At 43.7% G+C, this 17832-nt stretch overlaps 2 long non-coding RNA genes across 6 annotated transcripts in view; both read right to left on the bottom strand.

The window, feature by feature from the left end:
* The window catches only part of LOC111934992 (uncharacterized), a 109502-nt gene that overhangs the window by 13785 nt on the left and 77885 nt on the right, over positions 1-17832 (bottom strand). The gene's annotated exons all lie outside the window — the stretch shown is intronic.
* On the bottom strand, positions 8845-17425 carry LOC147650962 (uncharacterized). Of its 2 annotated transcripts, XR_015275002.1 has the most exons (5): positions 17289-17423; positions 16980-17143; positions 16212-16505; positions 10542-10708; positions 8845-9742 (listed from the first exon to the last, which is right to left on the bottom strand). It is a non-coding gene; the product is annotated as an uncharacterized LOC147650962 (long non-coding RNA). The 2 variants fall into 2 exon arrangements; XR_015275001.1 differs by lacking the exon at positions 8845-9742 and having other exon boundaries at positions 10324-12302; positions 17070-17143; positions 17289-17425.

Raw genomic sequence — 17832 nt, 5'->3', positions numbered from 1 at the left:
GGGATTAGCAAACATCCTCAGGCATGATGTAGGCTCTCCAGCACCGGCACATGTTCCAGCATCTGAATCTAATAACAGCATTTCAAATTTTGGGAAAGGGGAAAGGTAGTGAGGTGATTGCTTGCTCTTTCAGGTGTCAGTGCCTGGGTCAGGAGAGTGAATGAAGCCAGGGCAGGATGGAAACATTTGTCGTGTCAGCTACAGCTGCTCTGCCAAAGGGATGTCACATCCTGCATCCAGGCATCTCTACCCTAAGGACAGGCATATTCCTTAGTACAGAATTCCATTCTGAGGAGAAAGCCATTGACCCTGAGCAATGCTGCCCCAAAGAGGCACCATCCAGGGTGTGTGTCAGCATGCCTTTTGTATTTTGAGGCCTTTTTTTTTAAACACTGCACGTGAAGTAATGAAAAATATATAATTTCCAAACAGTGGTTTACATGCCCCAGCTAGGGTCTGAGGAGCAGTGCTTGCAGCATGATGAGCTTTAGGATTCTGCTGCTCCCCACTGACATGTTTGCAATCCTGTCTGTCAATGCCCAGGCATATATGCAGTAATTACATCAGGAGCAGAGTCCTGTTTGCTTAAGTATAGTTTGAACAATAGTATCTAAGACATGAAAAAAGACAAATTGCACAAATCCTTTAACTAGAGAGTTCAGCATCTCTTGCATTAAAAGAAAATCCTCAAGATCCACCATATTAATCATAAATATGAGTATTTCTGTCTGAGCAGAGAAGATGCTTTTGCTGAGCTCTGGCTGAAATCAAATATGTGTTGCCTCAGACCAGGGTAATATCTGTTTATAAGGTTCAGATGGAGGAGAGGTAAGCAACTCTCCAATTTTTGGATGAACAGCTGCAATGAAAACACAAGAAAAACCAGTTTTGTTTTGCTTTTGACTAATTTGTATTTGCTGAGAGCATGGGGTTTGTTCCTGTTGTTGCAGCTGGAAATTTCAAGGCGGCTGCAAGGTAAAAACTGAAACTGTACAAGCAATTAGCCCATGGTAATGTTTAATCACTGCTGGCATCTAAAAAAAATGCGAAACAGCAGGGATGTTTAACTTTGAAAACCAACTACTGCACAGATGCAAGAGCTATGTTTATTGAGGAAGTTTTCCTTGGCATAACGATGTGAATTAAAAAAAAATTGGCTTTATATATGCCAACATAAAGACCACAGAGCTATGGAAAGAAGCGTTATTTCTCATCACATGAACGTTTGAGTGTAATTCCTAGGAAACTCACACGAATCAAATCATTTCTAAGGGCTAGTCTCCACCAAATCAGTTAAAAGTTATTTCTTTTTGGCTGTCCTTAGTATGCCTCAAGTTCATGCTCTGCTTAGGCACGATGAGTGCCGGTGAGATCCTGCATCCTTTGCACAGGCTCTGTGTGTGAGCAGGAAGAGAGGTCACAATCCAGCAGTCTGTGCTGGACCCAGCAGCATGCAGGAGCCTTAGGGAGGTGTGTGTGCCAAAATCTACAGTGAGAAGCTGAAATACATTAAAAACAACCCTAAGAGTCCTGTCTGCAGTTGGGGTTCAGCTTGCTGGGAGGCCCCCAGCCAGGGGGATGTCTTGTCTGCCCAGCCCTGATGAGCTGGGTGGGTAAAAGCACCCGTTTCCTTTCACACATTTGGTGCTTCATCACTGATGTGCCATCTCCTGTTGAGCACTGGGGTTGGTGCCAACCTCACCACATGAAAGAACTCTCCCTGATGCAAGAGTAGGGTCCTACTGTTGTTATTCCTTGCAAAATCAGGGTATGTTGCTCTCTCCAGAAGTGCATCCCAGAGATATGTTCTGGGATCCAGAGGTGCAGCAGTTGAGTCCACATTTCTCAAAATTTGCTGCTAGCTTGACTGATGAGGATCATCTAAAGAAATGGTGATTTTGTAATTACACACCCAGAAAACCATGCATCAGTATTCAGAGGGTACATAACACACAAGGAGAGCACAAGGGACATTTGTGTCCCCAAGGTGGTGGCACATGAACCAGCACTGAGCAGAGGGGCCTGGCAGTCCTTTCTCCTGATCCAGTGTGGTACCAGCACTGATGTGTGCCACAGCATGTTACTTTCCACAGCCTGCTAAGTCTATTCTGACCTTTTTTCTTTTTTAAGCCCTTTCTGTATTGACTTAAAGCAGTGCAGGCTAAATGAAATTGGTGGGGGTATAACAAGATGTGTCTGCACCAGCTGCCAGACCTGTATTTTCAGATGAAGCAAAAAAGAATGGCAAAGACAGCCAACTAGAACTGCGTTAGTAAATAGAGGAACAGTTAAATGCACCGTAATATTAGTGTGATAATTAATATAGTGTAATAGTAATTAATAATAGGAGACCCTGCTGCCTTCTCAATGAGAAGTCAGTAGTCCCTGAGCAGTGTCAGTAGGAGAGCACAGTATTGCCTGTCCAGGAGCAGTTAAAGGAGCTAGCTTTGGTCTGGGAGGGTAACAACCCATCGATGCCAAGGAGAGCCAGGACAAACCCACACAGACAGCAGGGAAACAATCAGTGCAACTCAGCCAAAGCTTACTCCCTTCCTCTCCCTCCCCATGAGCGGCCATGCTGGTGCTCAGAGGGTGCTGGACTCCCTGTGGAACACCACAGACAGGATGAGAGGATGGCACCTCTGCAGCCCATGCTGCCTCCAGAAAGTCTGCTCAGCCAACAAACAGCAGAGACTGAACTGGGGATGTTCTTAAGGAGCTTCATCATAGCCAGATGATACTCCTAATGCTCCACCCTACACAGGTGAGCTGTGGGCTTCTCCCCTGCAGTAATTTATACTCTTCGGGCAGGTGAGACATCTCAGTAATTAGGTGCAGCTTGGATGGGAATCTGTAGACCCAGCTGGTCTCTCCTAGAGAATGAACAAGGGCCTGTCTCAGTGTCACTCTTTGATGTGCCTTTGGAGCCCTTCCAGCTCCCCTGGTGCCAGAGATGCACAGGGGCAAGGAGCTGCCCTCCCTTCTGTGCCCTGGGGAGAGGTGTTAGGCACACTCACACTTCCCAGCCTCTGCAGCAAATGCAGCTTTGTACATCCACTCATGCACCCAATGCACATCCCAGGACAGAAGGATGATCTGTGCAAAGTTTTCCCAGGTGGGAAGTGGCCAGGGACTGGGACATAATCTGCTCCCAGAGCAAGCAAGTGGTCAAGCAAGATGGGTGAGATCCATCCACAATCACTAACAGTCTGGGTTAAAAAGAAGGAAATGCCTGGGTTGTCAGAGAATGCTTCCTCGTAGTCAAAATGGGTCATTTCTTGAGCTTATTACAAATTTAATTAAAATAGTTTTAAACTTTTTTTTTTTTTTTTTCATTTTACAGCTCCCATTTCTGCCTTTTGAGATTTTATTGGTGCAGCACTCTTTTTTATTATTTTCATTACATATTTCTGTCCTTCTTCATCAACTATCACATATTTTTTTACGACACAGTAAAGCTGAAAGTGGGCTTTGACCCATGTATGTCATGCCTTTGTTAGCAAAATAAAACTGGAAAAGCATCTTTCAAAGAGACTGTATAAAGGGCCACTATGTATATAGTACTAACCTTCTTTAATCCACAGCTGAGCACTTTTTTTTAAAGCCAAGAAAAGGAGATGTAGACTTCAGTACTTTTGGCATAATTCTCCAGCATCACAAAAATCACAGAAGAAAATGCCAGCCCCTGCAAACAACAGCCTGAAAACATACAAAGGAGAATCTGATGGTTTGACAAATCTGACTGGGGTTTTGCTGAGCAAGTCAAATGTGCAGGTTCAAGGTTGGCTGAGCATCAGTATTATGTTCCAGTCTACCTCTACTGTCATATATTTAATCTCCAGTAATTAAACTTCTAAATGAATTCATTTCACAAGAACCACAGTGCATGGAGTGAATCGGTGAGTAAATTTTCATAACCTCGGAACCACCTCTCGATCAGAGTGGAGCTGCTCCCTGTGCAGCAGCCTATGGAGCAGATAGAGATGTAACTGTCAAAATAAGGGCAAAACTAAAAGAAGGAATACAAAGAATTCCCTTGGCTCAAGGTTTTCAAGTTCTTTCCTGTTACTAAAAAAATATTTTTAGAACACACACGCACAAGAGCGTATTGTTTTGCTGCAGCCCCTGGTTAAAAGAAGTAAAAAATGCAAGGAAGCTGATTAGAAACTTCTGATAAGAGGTAAAACATATCACTGATAACATCTGGGTACAAAGTGAGAATTCACAGCATGGTAGGCATGGAACTCCTGACACAGAGATTGTTTGCTTTGGTGAGATGAAATGAGTTATTCCATGGCCAAACCCAGTGCAGACAGGTAGGGGCAGGGACTGCGTGTCATGCACCTCCAGAAGGATGCTGCAGAAAAGAGAGGCCTTGCATGGCTTGGTTTTTTGAAGAGTCAGAGCTGTAGGCAGGCTCTGGAGCAAAAAGGGTGATGCTTCCACCAGTGGTGGAGAACGGCAAACCCAAAAATTTCCTCTCAAATGTCCAGGAAATCAGCCTCATGTGCCAAGCAAGGCCAGATAGTGCAAATGCCTTATGCTTCAGTTTTTATCCATTCCATGTGTTCCTTTCTTGAAACTTAGAAGCTCAGTTATCATTTATCAGCATTTTCATATTTCATTTCTGGACACTGCTACCCATAAATTATCCATCCTTTTCATCTTGCTGAAGAGTTGAACTCTTTGAACTGTGTTCTGCAGCTCTGGTTCAGTTTTACCATTCATTCATCAGCGTGAAGTTAAACAATTACTAAACAACTTGGGTAGCTGGCAAACGCTGAGGAAGCAGGATCCATTTCTGCCCAGGGGGAAGAAAGACTCCTTACAATAGCATGGCCTTTGTCTTGCGTCTCATAGGTGATGCTATTGATGTGAAGGTTCCATCACATTGTGTGCCAAACCACTGGAGCTAGTTTCAGGTTGCAGTTCCCCCCGGGGTGTTTCCACTCAGGGTATAAGATAAGCAGATCTGCTCTCTGTCCACTCCCAGCCTGGACAGTGCTTAGTCAGCTCCCCAGTCTTGGCAAGCTGAAGCGAGAAAGTGGAGCTGCACTCCCTGCCTAGTTATTACCATTTTATCAATGATCACTCCTCTTAACGCTGTGGAGCACATGGCAAAACAATGAGCAAATTGCATGTTTTCCTGAGGTGAGCAGAAAGCAGTGAAGTGACTGTAAAACACAGAGCACAGACGTGTCAGCACATTGTGCTTGTGTCTGCAGCAGTGCTTTAATTCATGGCCACACAACTGCTGATACCTTGCTGCAAGGAAAAGGACTCTGGGGTTCAGTGGCAGAGATGCAGTTCTGTTTCCCACACATCAGGAACATCAGGATTCTGGGATCTGATCTGGGTCATGTGCTACTATTTTGTTTTTAGAATTATCTCAACATTTCCCACTAGGAAACACAGTACAAATAACAGTGATTGTAGCTTTGCTTTGTAGACATTTATGTTCCCCCCCCCCTTTATTTTACATTGTTATCTTGCATTATAATTGATATTTCTGACTTTTTTTGCATCGTGCTGACATGAAATATCAAGGAGGGATTTTTTAAAGAGTTTGATGCCTAGTGGAAAGACTATAGCAAACTACAACATTAAGAGTTATGGCTGAACTCAGCAATCTTAGAGGTCTCTTCCAGCCTTGATGAATCTATGATTCTATTCTGTGGCTACTGCTGGATGGCTTGGACTGGGCCAGAACACCAGAAATTGAGTGTGAAAAGGGGCCAGTCTGCCAACAGCCCCTCCACAGGCACAGCTGAGGAGGCAGGGTGCAGAAAGCAGGATTTGAGATCTGGCCTGGGGATGCTGTCCAGACCTTGTGTTGTTGAGGAGATGAGAACGGGGTCTGCTGGGAAGAGTTTAGGATTTTGTTGATTTAACCCTCTCAACCTGTTTAAAAATAACATTTCCTGTGCTTAAAACATATCTCTGCTATTCCTGTGTCCCATGGTTTTTTATCATTCTTTCTTTTCCTTTTTTTTTTTTTTCCCTGGTTAATGAGCTCTCACAAAATGCCTGGAGGCATGTAACTACTCTAGCATGAAGTTTTGGGTTTAAGGAACAGGACCTTGGAGCCCTTCTGCCCAGGAAAAATGCCAAATACAAAATTTTACCTTAAAGGGTACCCAGGGGATCCAGAGATGGTAACAGCATCAGTTACCAGACTGAGTTTCTCCAGCAAAAGCTGCTGGAGAAGCTGGGCAATGCTACAGAAACTTAGCTTGTCAGATGGGAAACTGCTCCTGGGGTATTCATGTCAAACAAGTGTCACATAGAATAGGGCAACAGATTCTGCAAAGATTTTGTTATAGCATGCTGAGTCTGGAAATTTAAAAAGTCATAAGGAAAATGCCCTAATTTTTCAGGCCTTTATTGAAGGACTTAATCAAAATTCTCTGTAAAGAGCCTGAAAGCACCAAGAAATCCATGACCTGAACTCTCTGAGCTGGGTTTATTAATCATCAAAATCAGAACAGTCTTTTTAATTTAAAAAATACACATGCAAGTACTCATCTCAGAGCAAGAGGCTCAGGTTCAAGTCCTTTTTCTGCTCATTACAGGGATTTTTTTTTTTCCCTCCTGCTGGAATTGCTTAATTTGTATAAAAAGTGAAGCATTCAGATTAGAGCTCCTTCTGGTATAGTCTGGTTGTTGGGGTGGCAGCTGTGAGGTGGAAACGCCCCTGCAGGTCCCCAAACCAGGCTCATTTCAGGGGAGTGTCGTGGCTCTGAGTGCTCATCTGTCCTGTCAGCCCCAGCATCCACTGCCTCTCTGAGCCAAAAATCTGTCCCCAGGAATCCCTTCCCATCCCAGCTGAGCCTGGCACGTTCCTGTCAGTCTGCATGGAGCAATGCAGAGCTGAGGTTCCTCACCAGCTCTAGGCTAAATCAGCATAAAAGGGATGGTGATTTTATTCCATTTTCCATGCAGGCTCAAAGGCATCTTGGACTTGGAGTATCTGCTAAAAGTAGGCGTGTCGATTATTTATTAGCAGTTAGGCAGTATCACATATCAGAAAATGCAACAAAATAGGTTTATTGTGTGTTCTTGCCCCATCCAATATATTTTTATTGTTTGTTTTGATTTTAGGAAAGAAACACTAGAGGAAAATTCACCAAATTAAATGTTCGCCAATGTTTTCACAGAAATATTTGCCACTGGAGGTCAGCTCCACATTTCCAAGAGTAATTTAATAACCCAAATCTATTATATCAAAAATCCCTCTGGACTCCTTACAGACTAGAGAGATGTTCATAGGTCATTTTAAGAACATCAGCATATACTTTGAAGGTGACTCCAGAATCCCCTCTGTGCTATAGATTATTGTTGGACAAATTGTCCCTGAATCTATTTATTTGTATATATTTCTTTTTTTGCAGTGCTATGAGAAAGCATTGGTTTATCTAGCTAAAAGTGTCTTGCTGTAGTTACACAACTACACTGATGTTTGGCAGAGCATAGTAGTGCTGACTGAGAAAACAACTGAACATATTAAAAGTTACCTAGGAAAGATCTATTTACTCAAAATTGTTTAGTGAAACTCTACAGTTTTAAACTACTGTAATATCAAAACAGATGCTATAAATGATTTCACTCAATCCCTCTGCTCAGAATGCCTGAAATGATGATCTGTGCATTTCTTGAATGCCTTTTGCATCTTTCAATGTGCACATTTTTCTTTTCTTTCAAATGGAAAAAGGAAATTTCACCCACACGTTCTCAAAAAATTGACAAACTTTAAACAAAAAGCCATATAAGTCAACATAGGCTGGATTCATCAACACTGGCCAGCAGGCAGGCAGAAACTCAGTGGGTACACAGAATGCTCCCAGGAAATGCTCAAAGCCAGGTAGTTTTTTGGCCAGCCCAGGTTCTCCCAGCTTGGTGAGGTGTGATTTTGGGGCTGGCACAGCACGGTGCCTTTGCTGCACCTGCACTGCAGCCCTGGAGCAGTAAAATTTCCCTGGCCTGGTACTCAGGGAAATTTGGCCCTCCAATGCTTCAGCAGAACCCCACTCACAACCCACCCAGCAGTGGAGACCGGGGGTTTCAGGCCAGGCTGGAAGTGCAGCATCAATTCAGTGCCACACACGGAGAAAACCTGGGCTTTGGGCAGTCAGAGACACATCCTTCCTTCCAGGCATCTCCTCATGCCCTGCAGGCACAGCCTGTCTGTCTGACACAGTATAGAAAGCAAATATAGGTAAGAAAATAAATATTATCTTTTAAGCTTTTTTGCATAAATGACAAGGTTTTCAGCAGGCAGTGCTACACCACAGAACTTTTCCTATCCTGTCCTGCATAACATCCCCAGCTTGCTGAGCCTCAAGAGCAGCAAAACCTCCACTTCCATCCTCAATGCTGCCCTGGAGAACAGAGCAGCAGGGCAGCTCTGACCAAGTGACCCAGCAAGAGCATAAGTGAGGAAAACCCTGACCTAACTTGTGCTGTTCTTCAGTCAGAGTATCCAGGCAGGAGCCAGCTGCTGTCCATCCTTCCTCATACCTACAACATGAGTTAAGAGTCACAGCTCATTTTCCTGCCTGATCCTAGACCAGCACACATGCTTAAGCACATCTAATAAGTATTTCTCCTAGCTCAGAGAAGACTAACATTTATTTCTGCTTTAAGAAATGATTATACCCTCTAAGCATACCCTCACATTGCTCTGGCTGTATGCAGCTGGTTTGGGATGAGATGCCTGCAGATTCTGGCTGGAGTAACACTAATAAAACAAGAATCCAGCAATTCTTCAGCTGCATCAGGGAGCGTATTCTGCAGCCAGAGGAAAATGCAGCACCTCAGATGCTCCCTGAGAGATGCAGGGGGATCTGTTCCTCCCACACCAGCAGCGCTGGGTGCTCTGGGCAGAGCTGCCTTCGCTGCTGAGGCTGAGCTTCTCAGCAAGGCAAGGGCAAGACGAGTTTTACTGGGGGAATATTGGAAATTATTTGTGTCCCTGGATAGTCTGTGGAAGTGTGTGGGTGTTTTTGCTTGCTTTGAGGGCTCGGTTCCACAGAATACTCAGGCACATGTGTAACCAGAAGGGACGTCCAGAAGGAGTCCTGCAGAGACAGACACTTCCAGCCTCTCAGCTGCAGCAGGATCCAGTTTTCCACGAAATCTCAATTGCTTTTCTTTTGTTCAAGCCACAAAAATAGCTTTCATTCTGGCAAGTCACTGCCCGTGTAGCAGCTGAATTAAACTCACTTTGAAGTACAGCATGTCTTCCCCCTGACAACAAAAAATACCCCTAATACAGGTAAGAGATCTTGAAGTACTGACTATTACCTGGGTACTAATGTGAAAAACAGAATTAATTCAATGCCAAAACGTTGTGAGAAAGTTTGTGCAAAAGCAACATCAGTTACAGGGACTGTCACAGGCCACAGCTAATTTACAGCAATTTTACTTTGCATTCCTTGGCCAGCACTGCTTATTGAATAATTAAATGGCCAGATGACACGCAGTCAGATTCAGAAGCCTTAAATGTGAATGAATACCAGTTTCCTAATTCTGAAAGGAATTTAATCATGAAAATTTCCACCTACTATCCAGTTTACCATATTCTGGAGAAAGCTGAAAAGCTGTGATATCCATGAGATCATCTTCATGGTATGTTTTCCAGAACAGAAGGAAACCTGAGCTATTTCCTCATAGGGGAACAGGATTTGGGATGGAAACTCCCCTCTTCTCATCTTCACATAATGAAGCTTTCTGACTGGGATTCCTATGCCATTAAAACAGACACAGCATTAAACCAGACACTTCATTAAATTTGGAAACACATTTAAAACTGAGAATGTGGGATAACTTCCTAGAACTATAAAGAAAGCAGTTATGATCATAGCAAAAGAAACATTTTCCACCTAACATTATTCAGTATGCATTATCTACTGTTTAATATGCACTGTACACAGTGTCTTGTGTTGTATAAAGACACTGCTTCTCAGCATATAAACATTTAATTGCAATAATGTCTCACATTTCAGCTGCAGAGCTAGACCCATATGTTTTCTGAACGTGTCAAATAAGCAAGACACCAGCTAGCCTTGGTGTATTGAGAAGAATGTTTAAACCACATGCCAAAGTAAACAGGAAAACTAAACTATTGGTTGGGGTGTGTTTTTGTTTGTTGTAGGGTTTTGCTGGTAATTTTTAAGCATCCCAATGTTTTATTGGAGCCCTAATACATATTAAAATGAATATATATATGAAAAAATGTTGATTCATCTACAGAATCAATTCACACACCCACTGAAAAGATACTTGAAATTTTGAAGAGTGTCAAAGTGCCACTTTGCTCACATGAATTTTCTTTCTCCTGTTTTTAAATCCAGAATGTGTATAAATAAGTGTCAGATTTAGTAGAACTAAATTTTAAAGTGAAACTGCAGCAGAGACTCTGTTTTGTACAGAAAGCCATCCTACAGAGAAGCAGGGCTGAGGCAGCTGCAGGAACTCAAACTTTGTGTCAAGGGGCTCCACGAAGATGAATAGTAGGGACAAAATATGAAGTAATTCCTCACCCAAGGCAATGATCTCCATCTGCAAAATTGTCAAACAAGGTGAACTGGAAGTTTTCTTGATAAATTTACATTTCATCAGTAGAGGACCATTCACTTTATTCACTCAGCTATATCATGTCTGATAAACATACTTTTCCATCATACCTTCTGGGATTTCTTAAAAGTACCTGCAGAATTAAAACCCAGACTCACAAATTGTACAGCCAGTGTGATACAGCTGGTGAGAAAAGCATCACCCTCATTCAGCAGCCCAAGCTTGTGCCAGATTAGTGTCTGCATCACCATGACTTGATGTAAACAGGAAAAAAACTTCCTGTCTTGGATCAGAAGATATGTGTAAATGAGAAGAGGATGAAAGGATAAAGCCCCTAAGTACACACAACAGGCCCGTGAGTAATGAGCCCAAGTTAGAAATGCCACTGGAGACTCACACTTCCAATCAACTGCTTCCAAAAGGCTGGTTTTGGCTTTTGCTGGTTTTACATTTGCTGTAAATACACCCTGGGATTGCGCTATGAAGAAGAAACACCTTGTCTTCCAGCCATTCCAAGGAATAAACAGACTGGGATTTCATTCAGGCAGGTGTTGGCTGGTGAGGGATCTGTGTTCACCCACCAGCTGTGTCTGTTTACAGGGCATCTGCTCAGCTCAAACACACCAGGGTGATGCTGCAATTTGTGCTGTGGGCCAGCAAAACTGATGGGAGGCTTTCCTGCCTGCCCATGGTCCATCCTTGGAAGACCAGTCTGCTTTAGAAGATGAATTAGCCCCAGTTGGTGCCTATTAAGCTGCAGCCTCAGAGACAGAGGCAGGGCAATCCTGGCCAGGGATCCTATCATGCTTTGGGTAAGGCTGTTATGATGAGCACCATCCAGAGCACCTGGCAGGAGATAACATCCAGACTTTTGGCTGAAAGATGGACTCCTAGAGAGGGCTCCAGGGAGAGAAGGGAAGTCAGAACCTTTCCACCAGCATTCTAACATAAGGAGGCAGAAGTGCAAGACAACCTGTTTGAATTAGGATATTAGCTGGATTGGGATAAATGGGAATTGTTGCTGCAGAGAAAATCAACATCCACTGGTTTGAGCTGTGCAATACCATGAGGATCTCCACTGCTGGGATTGTCTGAAGCCTGCTCTGAGGCTTTTTTCTGTCAGATTCCACTTGAAAACTGTGTTTTTCTCACTTTGTGGATGCAGCATCTGTCTGCAGATGGGAAGGGATAGGGATATCCCTCCTTCTGGGAGGGAAGGGATATGCCTAATTAAGTGCAAATAGTGTTCTCCTGATGCAGTGCAGACTCATCTAATACTTCCCAGGTACCCTCATCTCAAACAGCTTGGCAGGAATTTACCAGCTGTGGGGCTGGGATTTAAGAACAGCAATACACTTGTGTGGTCCTGCAGAAGAGCTCCTGACACACAGCACTCGGATCCTGCCCCTGGGAACAGCTGTGCAAGTCCACACTTATGGCTGGGCTGGTATTTTGAAGGGAAGCTTGGTTTCATTTATGTATTTTTTCTCCTTTTTCCTTAAGAGCCTTCACTTTAAACCCAAGATCTCAGCATTTAGCACAGAGGGACAGTGCTGTCAAGCCACTGCAAGTGGCTGCTTTGTGAAATGTCCAAGAGATTCCATGTAGGAGACCAAAAAACCCCCATAAGTAATCCCAATGGAAAGTGTGGAGGAGCGCAGTAAATGATGTCAAAATGCAGGAGGGCCATTTAGGAGCAGCTGACTGGTTTGCTGGTTGTAGTTGTGCTGGAATGAAGAGAGAATGAACTGTCACCAGGGCTATGAGATGAGGGATGTGGCTCTTGAGTATGCAAAGAGATCAAGAACAGGCAATTGTGTGATTTCCATCTCTTCCAGCCCTTATATTTCCCCTCTGCCACAAGCACATTGGGTAGGATAAGCTCACTGTTTTGGCAAATGCTCAGCTGATGAATGCCAGCTGTTTATCACAACTTTTTTGCTTTTTAGCTGGACCCCCAAGGTGTTTTCCACTTTTGGCAAATTGAGAATCGAGACATATATTTATTTACATAAGTAAAAGTACAAGCCAGAACTTTCCCTCATGATTGCTCATCCCAGACTAAGTTCTTGCTACTGCTGCTCCTGGCTCAGCCTTGGCAGGTGGTTCAATAAATTGAGAATATGCTGCACAACCCAGCCAGGAGCTTTATCAATCGAAGCAAGCCCTCAACAGGAATGTTCAATCACTCTTCTCTGGTGGAATCAGCCTAAACATAATGCTTTCATCCCAAGACAATGTTAGGTTTGAATCTGCAGATTTGGATCTGTTCTCACTGCTCCAGGGCTATTTATATCTACATACCTTGAGGGTTTACTAATTAGGAGCTTTCTTCCACACCCTTTGATATCACTGAAGTAGTCTCACTATAAGGGACTGCTTTCTCATGGTATCTGAGGGAGTGGAGAACAGCTGGAATCATTCAAATACAAGAGTTTGAGTAGTTCTCCAAGAGCAGTGATTGAAAGATGGCAGTAGTGTTGCTTACGCAAGTGAAGTACCCTGACTGTTTCAGGACGGCTGTGGCTGACAGGATATGAAATATATTTCCTCTCAGCTCAGTCCAGAATCAGTAGACAGCAGGGTGATAATCTGCTATACCTCTCAGTCACTTTTTGTTCCCCCCTTGCCCACCTTCTCATTTGCCTTGTCATGTTCAGCATGTGGAGTCTTGGAGAGGCAGAAGACTCTCAGCAAACTAGGGGCAAAGGGAAAACAAAAGCTGGACCTGAATATGAAAGTTTCATGAGGAGTCTGGGAAAGCAGCTGAGAGCTGAGTACTGCCTGCATGGAATTACTCAGTGATTCCCACACTTCAAACACCCTCTGATTCACATTTTCTCACACAGGACAGCTGGGATAACATGTTTGAAAGATGGATTTTACACTGCTGAAGTATCTTTTCAGGTAGTTTCTAATAACACAGTGGGTGTTTATTTAAAATGTAATTGCTTGCATCTTTTTCCCACATTGCTGCTCCATAACATGAGCTACTTTAAAGGCCTGTCATTAACTTTGCAAGCTCGTTCAGCAAAGTTCAAAACTGGAGTAGGGAGAAAGTTTCTCCCTGTTAAAAATGCACTTCAGACCAGAGTGACTGATGCTATCCAATGGCAGCTCCTACTCAAAAGATGAGCCCTCATAGGAAAACTGGTGGTTTCCAACAGCCCCTTTTATACCTGCCATTAATTTCCTGCTTTTGCTTGCTGGTCTCATGGCAGCCTCCTGCCCTTTGCTGCTTTGTGCTCCTGTTCCAGCTCTTCCTTTTCTTGCCAGTCTTTTGCTCCCCTTCAGCACCATTTTAGAAGGGTAATAGAGCCCTTGTGCTGATAGAAAGAACCAGATAGAAATGGCAGTGAGAGTCTATTTGTGTCTATTACATGAAGCCAGGGAAAAGACTGTCCTGGGATCTGTTTTCCAGCTGCGGCATAAATCCATCGGTGAATGTGTTACACAGGAAAGAAAGGAGAAAGGTACCAGCAGACACTGTGAGACATCCACCAGCACCCTATCTCTGAATTCTCCAGAAGCGTGAAAGATGGAGGCTTTCACCCCAAACTAGATGAGCTGTCCTTTTGTTTGTTGGCAGGGAAGGAAGGAAGCAGGGAGATGGGGACAGATCAGGAGCACTGGTTTCCTCAGGGGCACCTCGGAGCACTGTCCTGGGGCACATGCTGTTCTTGCAGCCCCTCACCTGGCTGCACAGCCAGCATCACTGAGACCTCACCCTGATGGGTCTTCCTTCCTTAAAGCAGCTATTAATTTAATAAAATCATCCATTGTAATAACACCAGGCCAGACTAGATGGGGCTTTGACCTACCTACTTGGTTTAGTGGAAGGTGTTCCTACCCATGGCAGGGTGGAGTGGAACAAGATGATCTTTATGTTCCCTCCAACACAAGTTATTCCATGATCCTCTTTCAGCCACTCAGGGAGAGGCATCTATTAATGAATATAGAACAAACTTTCCTTTTCCAAGCTTGATGCACGTAGCATTTACCAAACTCAGCCCTATCTTAGGATGATTGCAAATTCCTTCACCAGACAGCAGTTGTCAAAGGGAAAGCTGGCACAGGTGGCTTCTCAGAACAAAGGAAAAAACATAACAAGAATATTTTTTTTTCTTTTTTTCCTTTGAATGTTTTGCATGCAAGGCTGTGTTAAGTACAAAGCAGATGACAAGCTAAGAAGATTGTTTTGGCTGACGTAGGAGTCCATCTCTGTTCTGGTGGAAAGAGATGACAGCAACATGTGCAAGACAGCCTGGCTGAACTGCAGCCTTAATGTGAGATGTTCACATCTCAGTAGACTTTGAGATAAATGGCCTTTATCTTGTCTTCCATATGGTTTTGCTTTCCATGTAGTAAGTGAATCATAACATTGGCTGAGAGAGAGCAGCTATCAGACTGCACCAAGCTGGGAAGGGAGGGAAGAGGAGAGAAAAGTCTGAAGGGCAGAGAGAAACCCTCAGTGGAGGATCCTGATGGAGTATGACAAGATGAAAATGGTGCAGCATTAATGAGCAGCTCAGGAGGCTGAAGAGAGCCTGCCCAGCAGGTGGGGTGAAAGGCAGTTAATCTGGATGAGAAAGGATCATCTTCCTGGCATTGTTCACTCTCTCAACTGGGTTTGGACCAAAGCACTCACTGGTCAGTTTGCTTCAGGCCAAACCCATCTTAAGCACGTAGGTGGTTGAGAAGGGTTGGAGGGAAAGTTACCTGTCACAACTGACATCAGCAGGAGTTTTGCTGAGGATGTCACTGGGACTGTGCTGTGATGCTCTAGAGAGGAGGCAGGAACAACGTGGGAACTGGTTCTACTCTCCAGCATTATGATTACATTACTAACTCTCACAGAGCAAGTTAGGAGCTGCTAACACAGTCCTTCATCCCAGCAATATTTTATACATATTAGTTGTCAAGGTTAAAGAGATATGAAATACATATTAAAAGCTAAAGCAAATGCACTCAATGAGATGGCAGATCCATGCTTCAATAAGTCTTTGGTTTTATAAGCCAGTTTAGCCCAGGTCTACTAAGAGCTCTTCCTGGTGAAAGAGTGAGGGTATTTTCTCTGCTACAATCATATCAGCCTGTACTCTGGGTTAATGGAGATAAGTACTACTGCCAGATTTTGTTCTTTCCCTGCACGTAATCTAATGCCAGATGGTTCTGAATGGGTATTAAATCCCTCATATGCATGACCTCCCCAAGGTTTTTATCATTAGAACCTTAAAATAATTCAAGGAAATCTTTCCCTAAGCCAGATCATAAACCTCTTAATGAGGACCTGAAGTCACAAAGAAAATCCTTTTTTTAATTCCCATTCTGTGGGGCTTTTTTTCCTCCTTTATGACAAACAAGCAAAAATTCAGAGATGCTTTAAAACTTTTTTAGTAGAAAACACATAAAAAATGAGCATTCAGGTGAACAGTTCAGGTTCCCAGCAGGGTTCAGAGATGTAGAAACTGAACAGCCATCTTCAGCCTCTAGTGCACAGGCCAGTAACATCACCATCCCTCAAGGCACATGAAAGTTACTCTGTCAGTAACTGACTTTATCCACATGCAACATAACACCTTGTGTCAGAATAAATATGATCCAATGTCAAATGAGAAGTTCAAATGGGACCTTACCTCACAGAAGTACAAGACTTACATGAACGCTGTCTTCACACTAACTGGAGTTATGCAAGGGCAGCTGAATTCCCAGAGATTTTCCTAGGAGTTTTCTGTCCTTCATTTGCACAGTGTGGAGGATACATGTCAATGATTTCACTTTTGGTTTTCTACTTGCTGTTTACTGCCTTGCACCAAGCCTTACTTGCTGCCTGTTGCTTGAGCACATAAGAGAAAATCGTTCATATCCTCATAGGTTTTCTGTATTTCTCATTAGTGGATCATCCAAAACCAACAAAAGTATTCCTGCAGCTAAATCACATGTTTTGAGAACAGGGAGAGGTGAGAAATAATAAAAATAAAATAAAAAAGTTTCAGAAATGTTGGGGTGTCCAAACTGTTCTAAAAATTTTTCAAGGGCCTTTACTTTGTACATGTAAGACACAGCTCTCATTAATATCTATTTCAACTGGGAATAAGTAATATCTGCAAGAAACCCCAATCCTTGGCCAAAACCACAGAAGCAGTCATCCTGAAAGAGTTGAGTTTGGGTAACTGAGGAAACTGAGCCCAGTTCATCAGGAGGGCATTCAAATGCCTGAGACCTTAATCACTGGACCATCTTGCCTTGCCCTGAAGTCCCACACTGACCTCCCATCACCTAGGAAGTGAAATTTGAAAGATAACATGCTACTTCCAAGATCTGGCACTAGAGCAAAGCCACCCAGAATGGCAGGAGAGCATTTGTTTAGAAATAAATAAACAAAATGTGAAGATGAGACCTACCTCAACAGCCAGAAGTACCCTGTTATGTCACCAAGGATGGCATCACTGTGCAGTACATGATTTCCCCAAACCAGAATCACTCTCACTCACCTCTCATGCAGCCACACAAACAGGGCACATGCAGTTCCACCTGCTCCATATTCTGTCAGAGATGCAGGTGGCCTCTGGAATGGGAGAGGCAGGGACCCTTTGCCAGAGTTCAGAGCTGAACCAGGAGCACTGAGCTCTGAACAGACACTGGAGAAATCAACATCCTGATAGGTAACAGCAGTTCATTAAACATTTGAATGTAAGTCTGCCCCTTCTTACCTGCAGCCCCAGATGTCCTGCCCTCATTGCAACATCATCTCTTAGGTAAGTTTGTCCTCTTCACCCTAATTCCATTCCTGTTTTATATTCACTGTTTATGTCCTTGTGGATCCTCACACCCAGTCTCCAACCATCTCTCCTGCTTAATTCTCACTGTATTTATCTCCACTCTTTCTTTATCAGTCTCGTTAGCAGCTCATTAGCTCCCATCATCCTCTGTATTCTAACCACAGCCCCTTCTACCTGGTTCTGGTCCCTGTCCACCCACCCACTCCTCACAACCCTTGTGCACACTGCCTTCCTTGGTCATGTCCACTGAGGCCAGCTTGATATCAGTCATTCCCATCCCAAACTATCATCTGCCCTGGAAAACATGTTTGTCTGGACAAGGAAATAGTTCATGTGGTGAAATGCTGGCCAAAAATCTGAAATCAGAAGGTATCAGGACTGGGAATGGAGCACAGATAAACTCAGAAACAGATAGTTGCCCCTATCAGCCCTTGGTATAATTTTCCACCCTGGCCATGCCCCAGCAGCACCATGT

This window comes from Cyanistes caeruleus, chromosome 11 (genome assembly GCF_971803275.1).
Source record: "Cyanistes caeruleus chromosome 11, bCyaCae1.hap1.1, whole genome shotgun sequence".
In the NCBI taxonomy this organism is placed as follows: domain Eukaryota; kingdom Metazoa; phylum Chordata; class Aves; order Passeriformes; family Paridae; genus Cyanistes; species Cyanistes caeruleus.
Note: the sequence above shows the minus strand (reverse complement) of the source record. Positions and strands in the feature narration are given on the sequence as shown.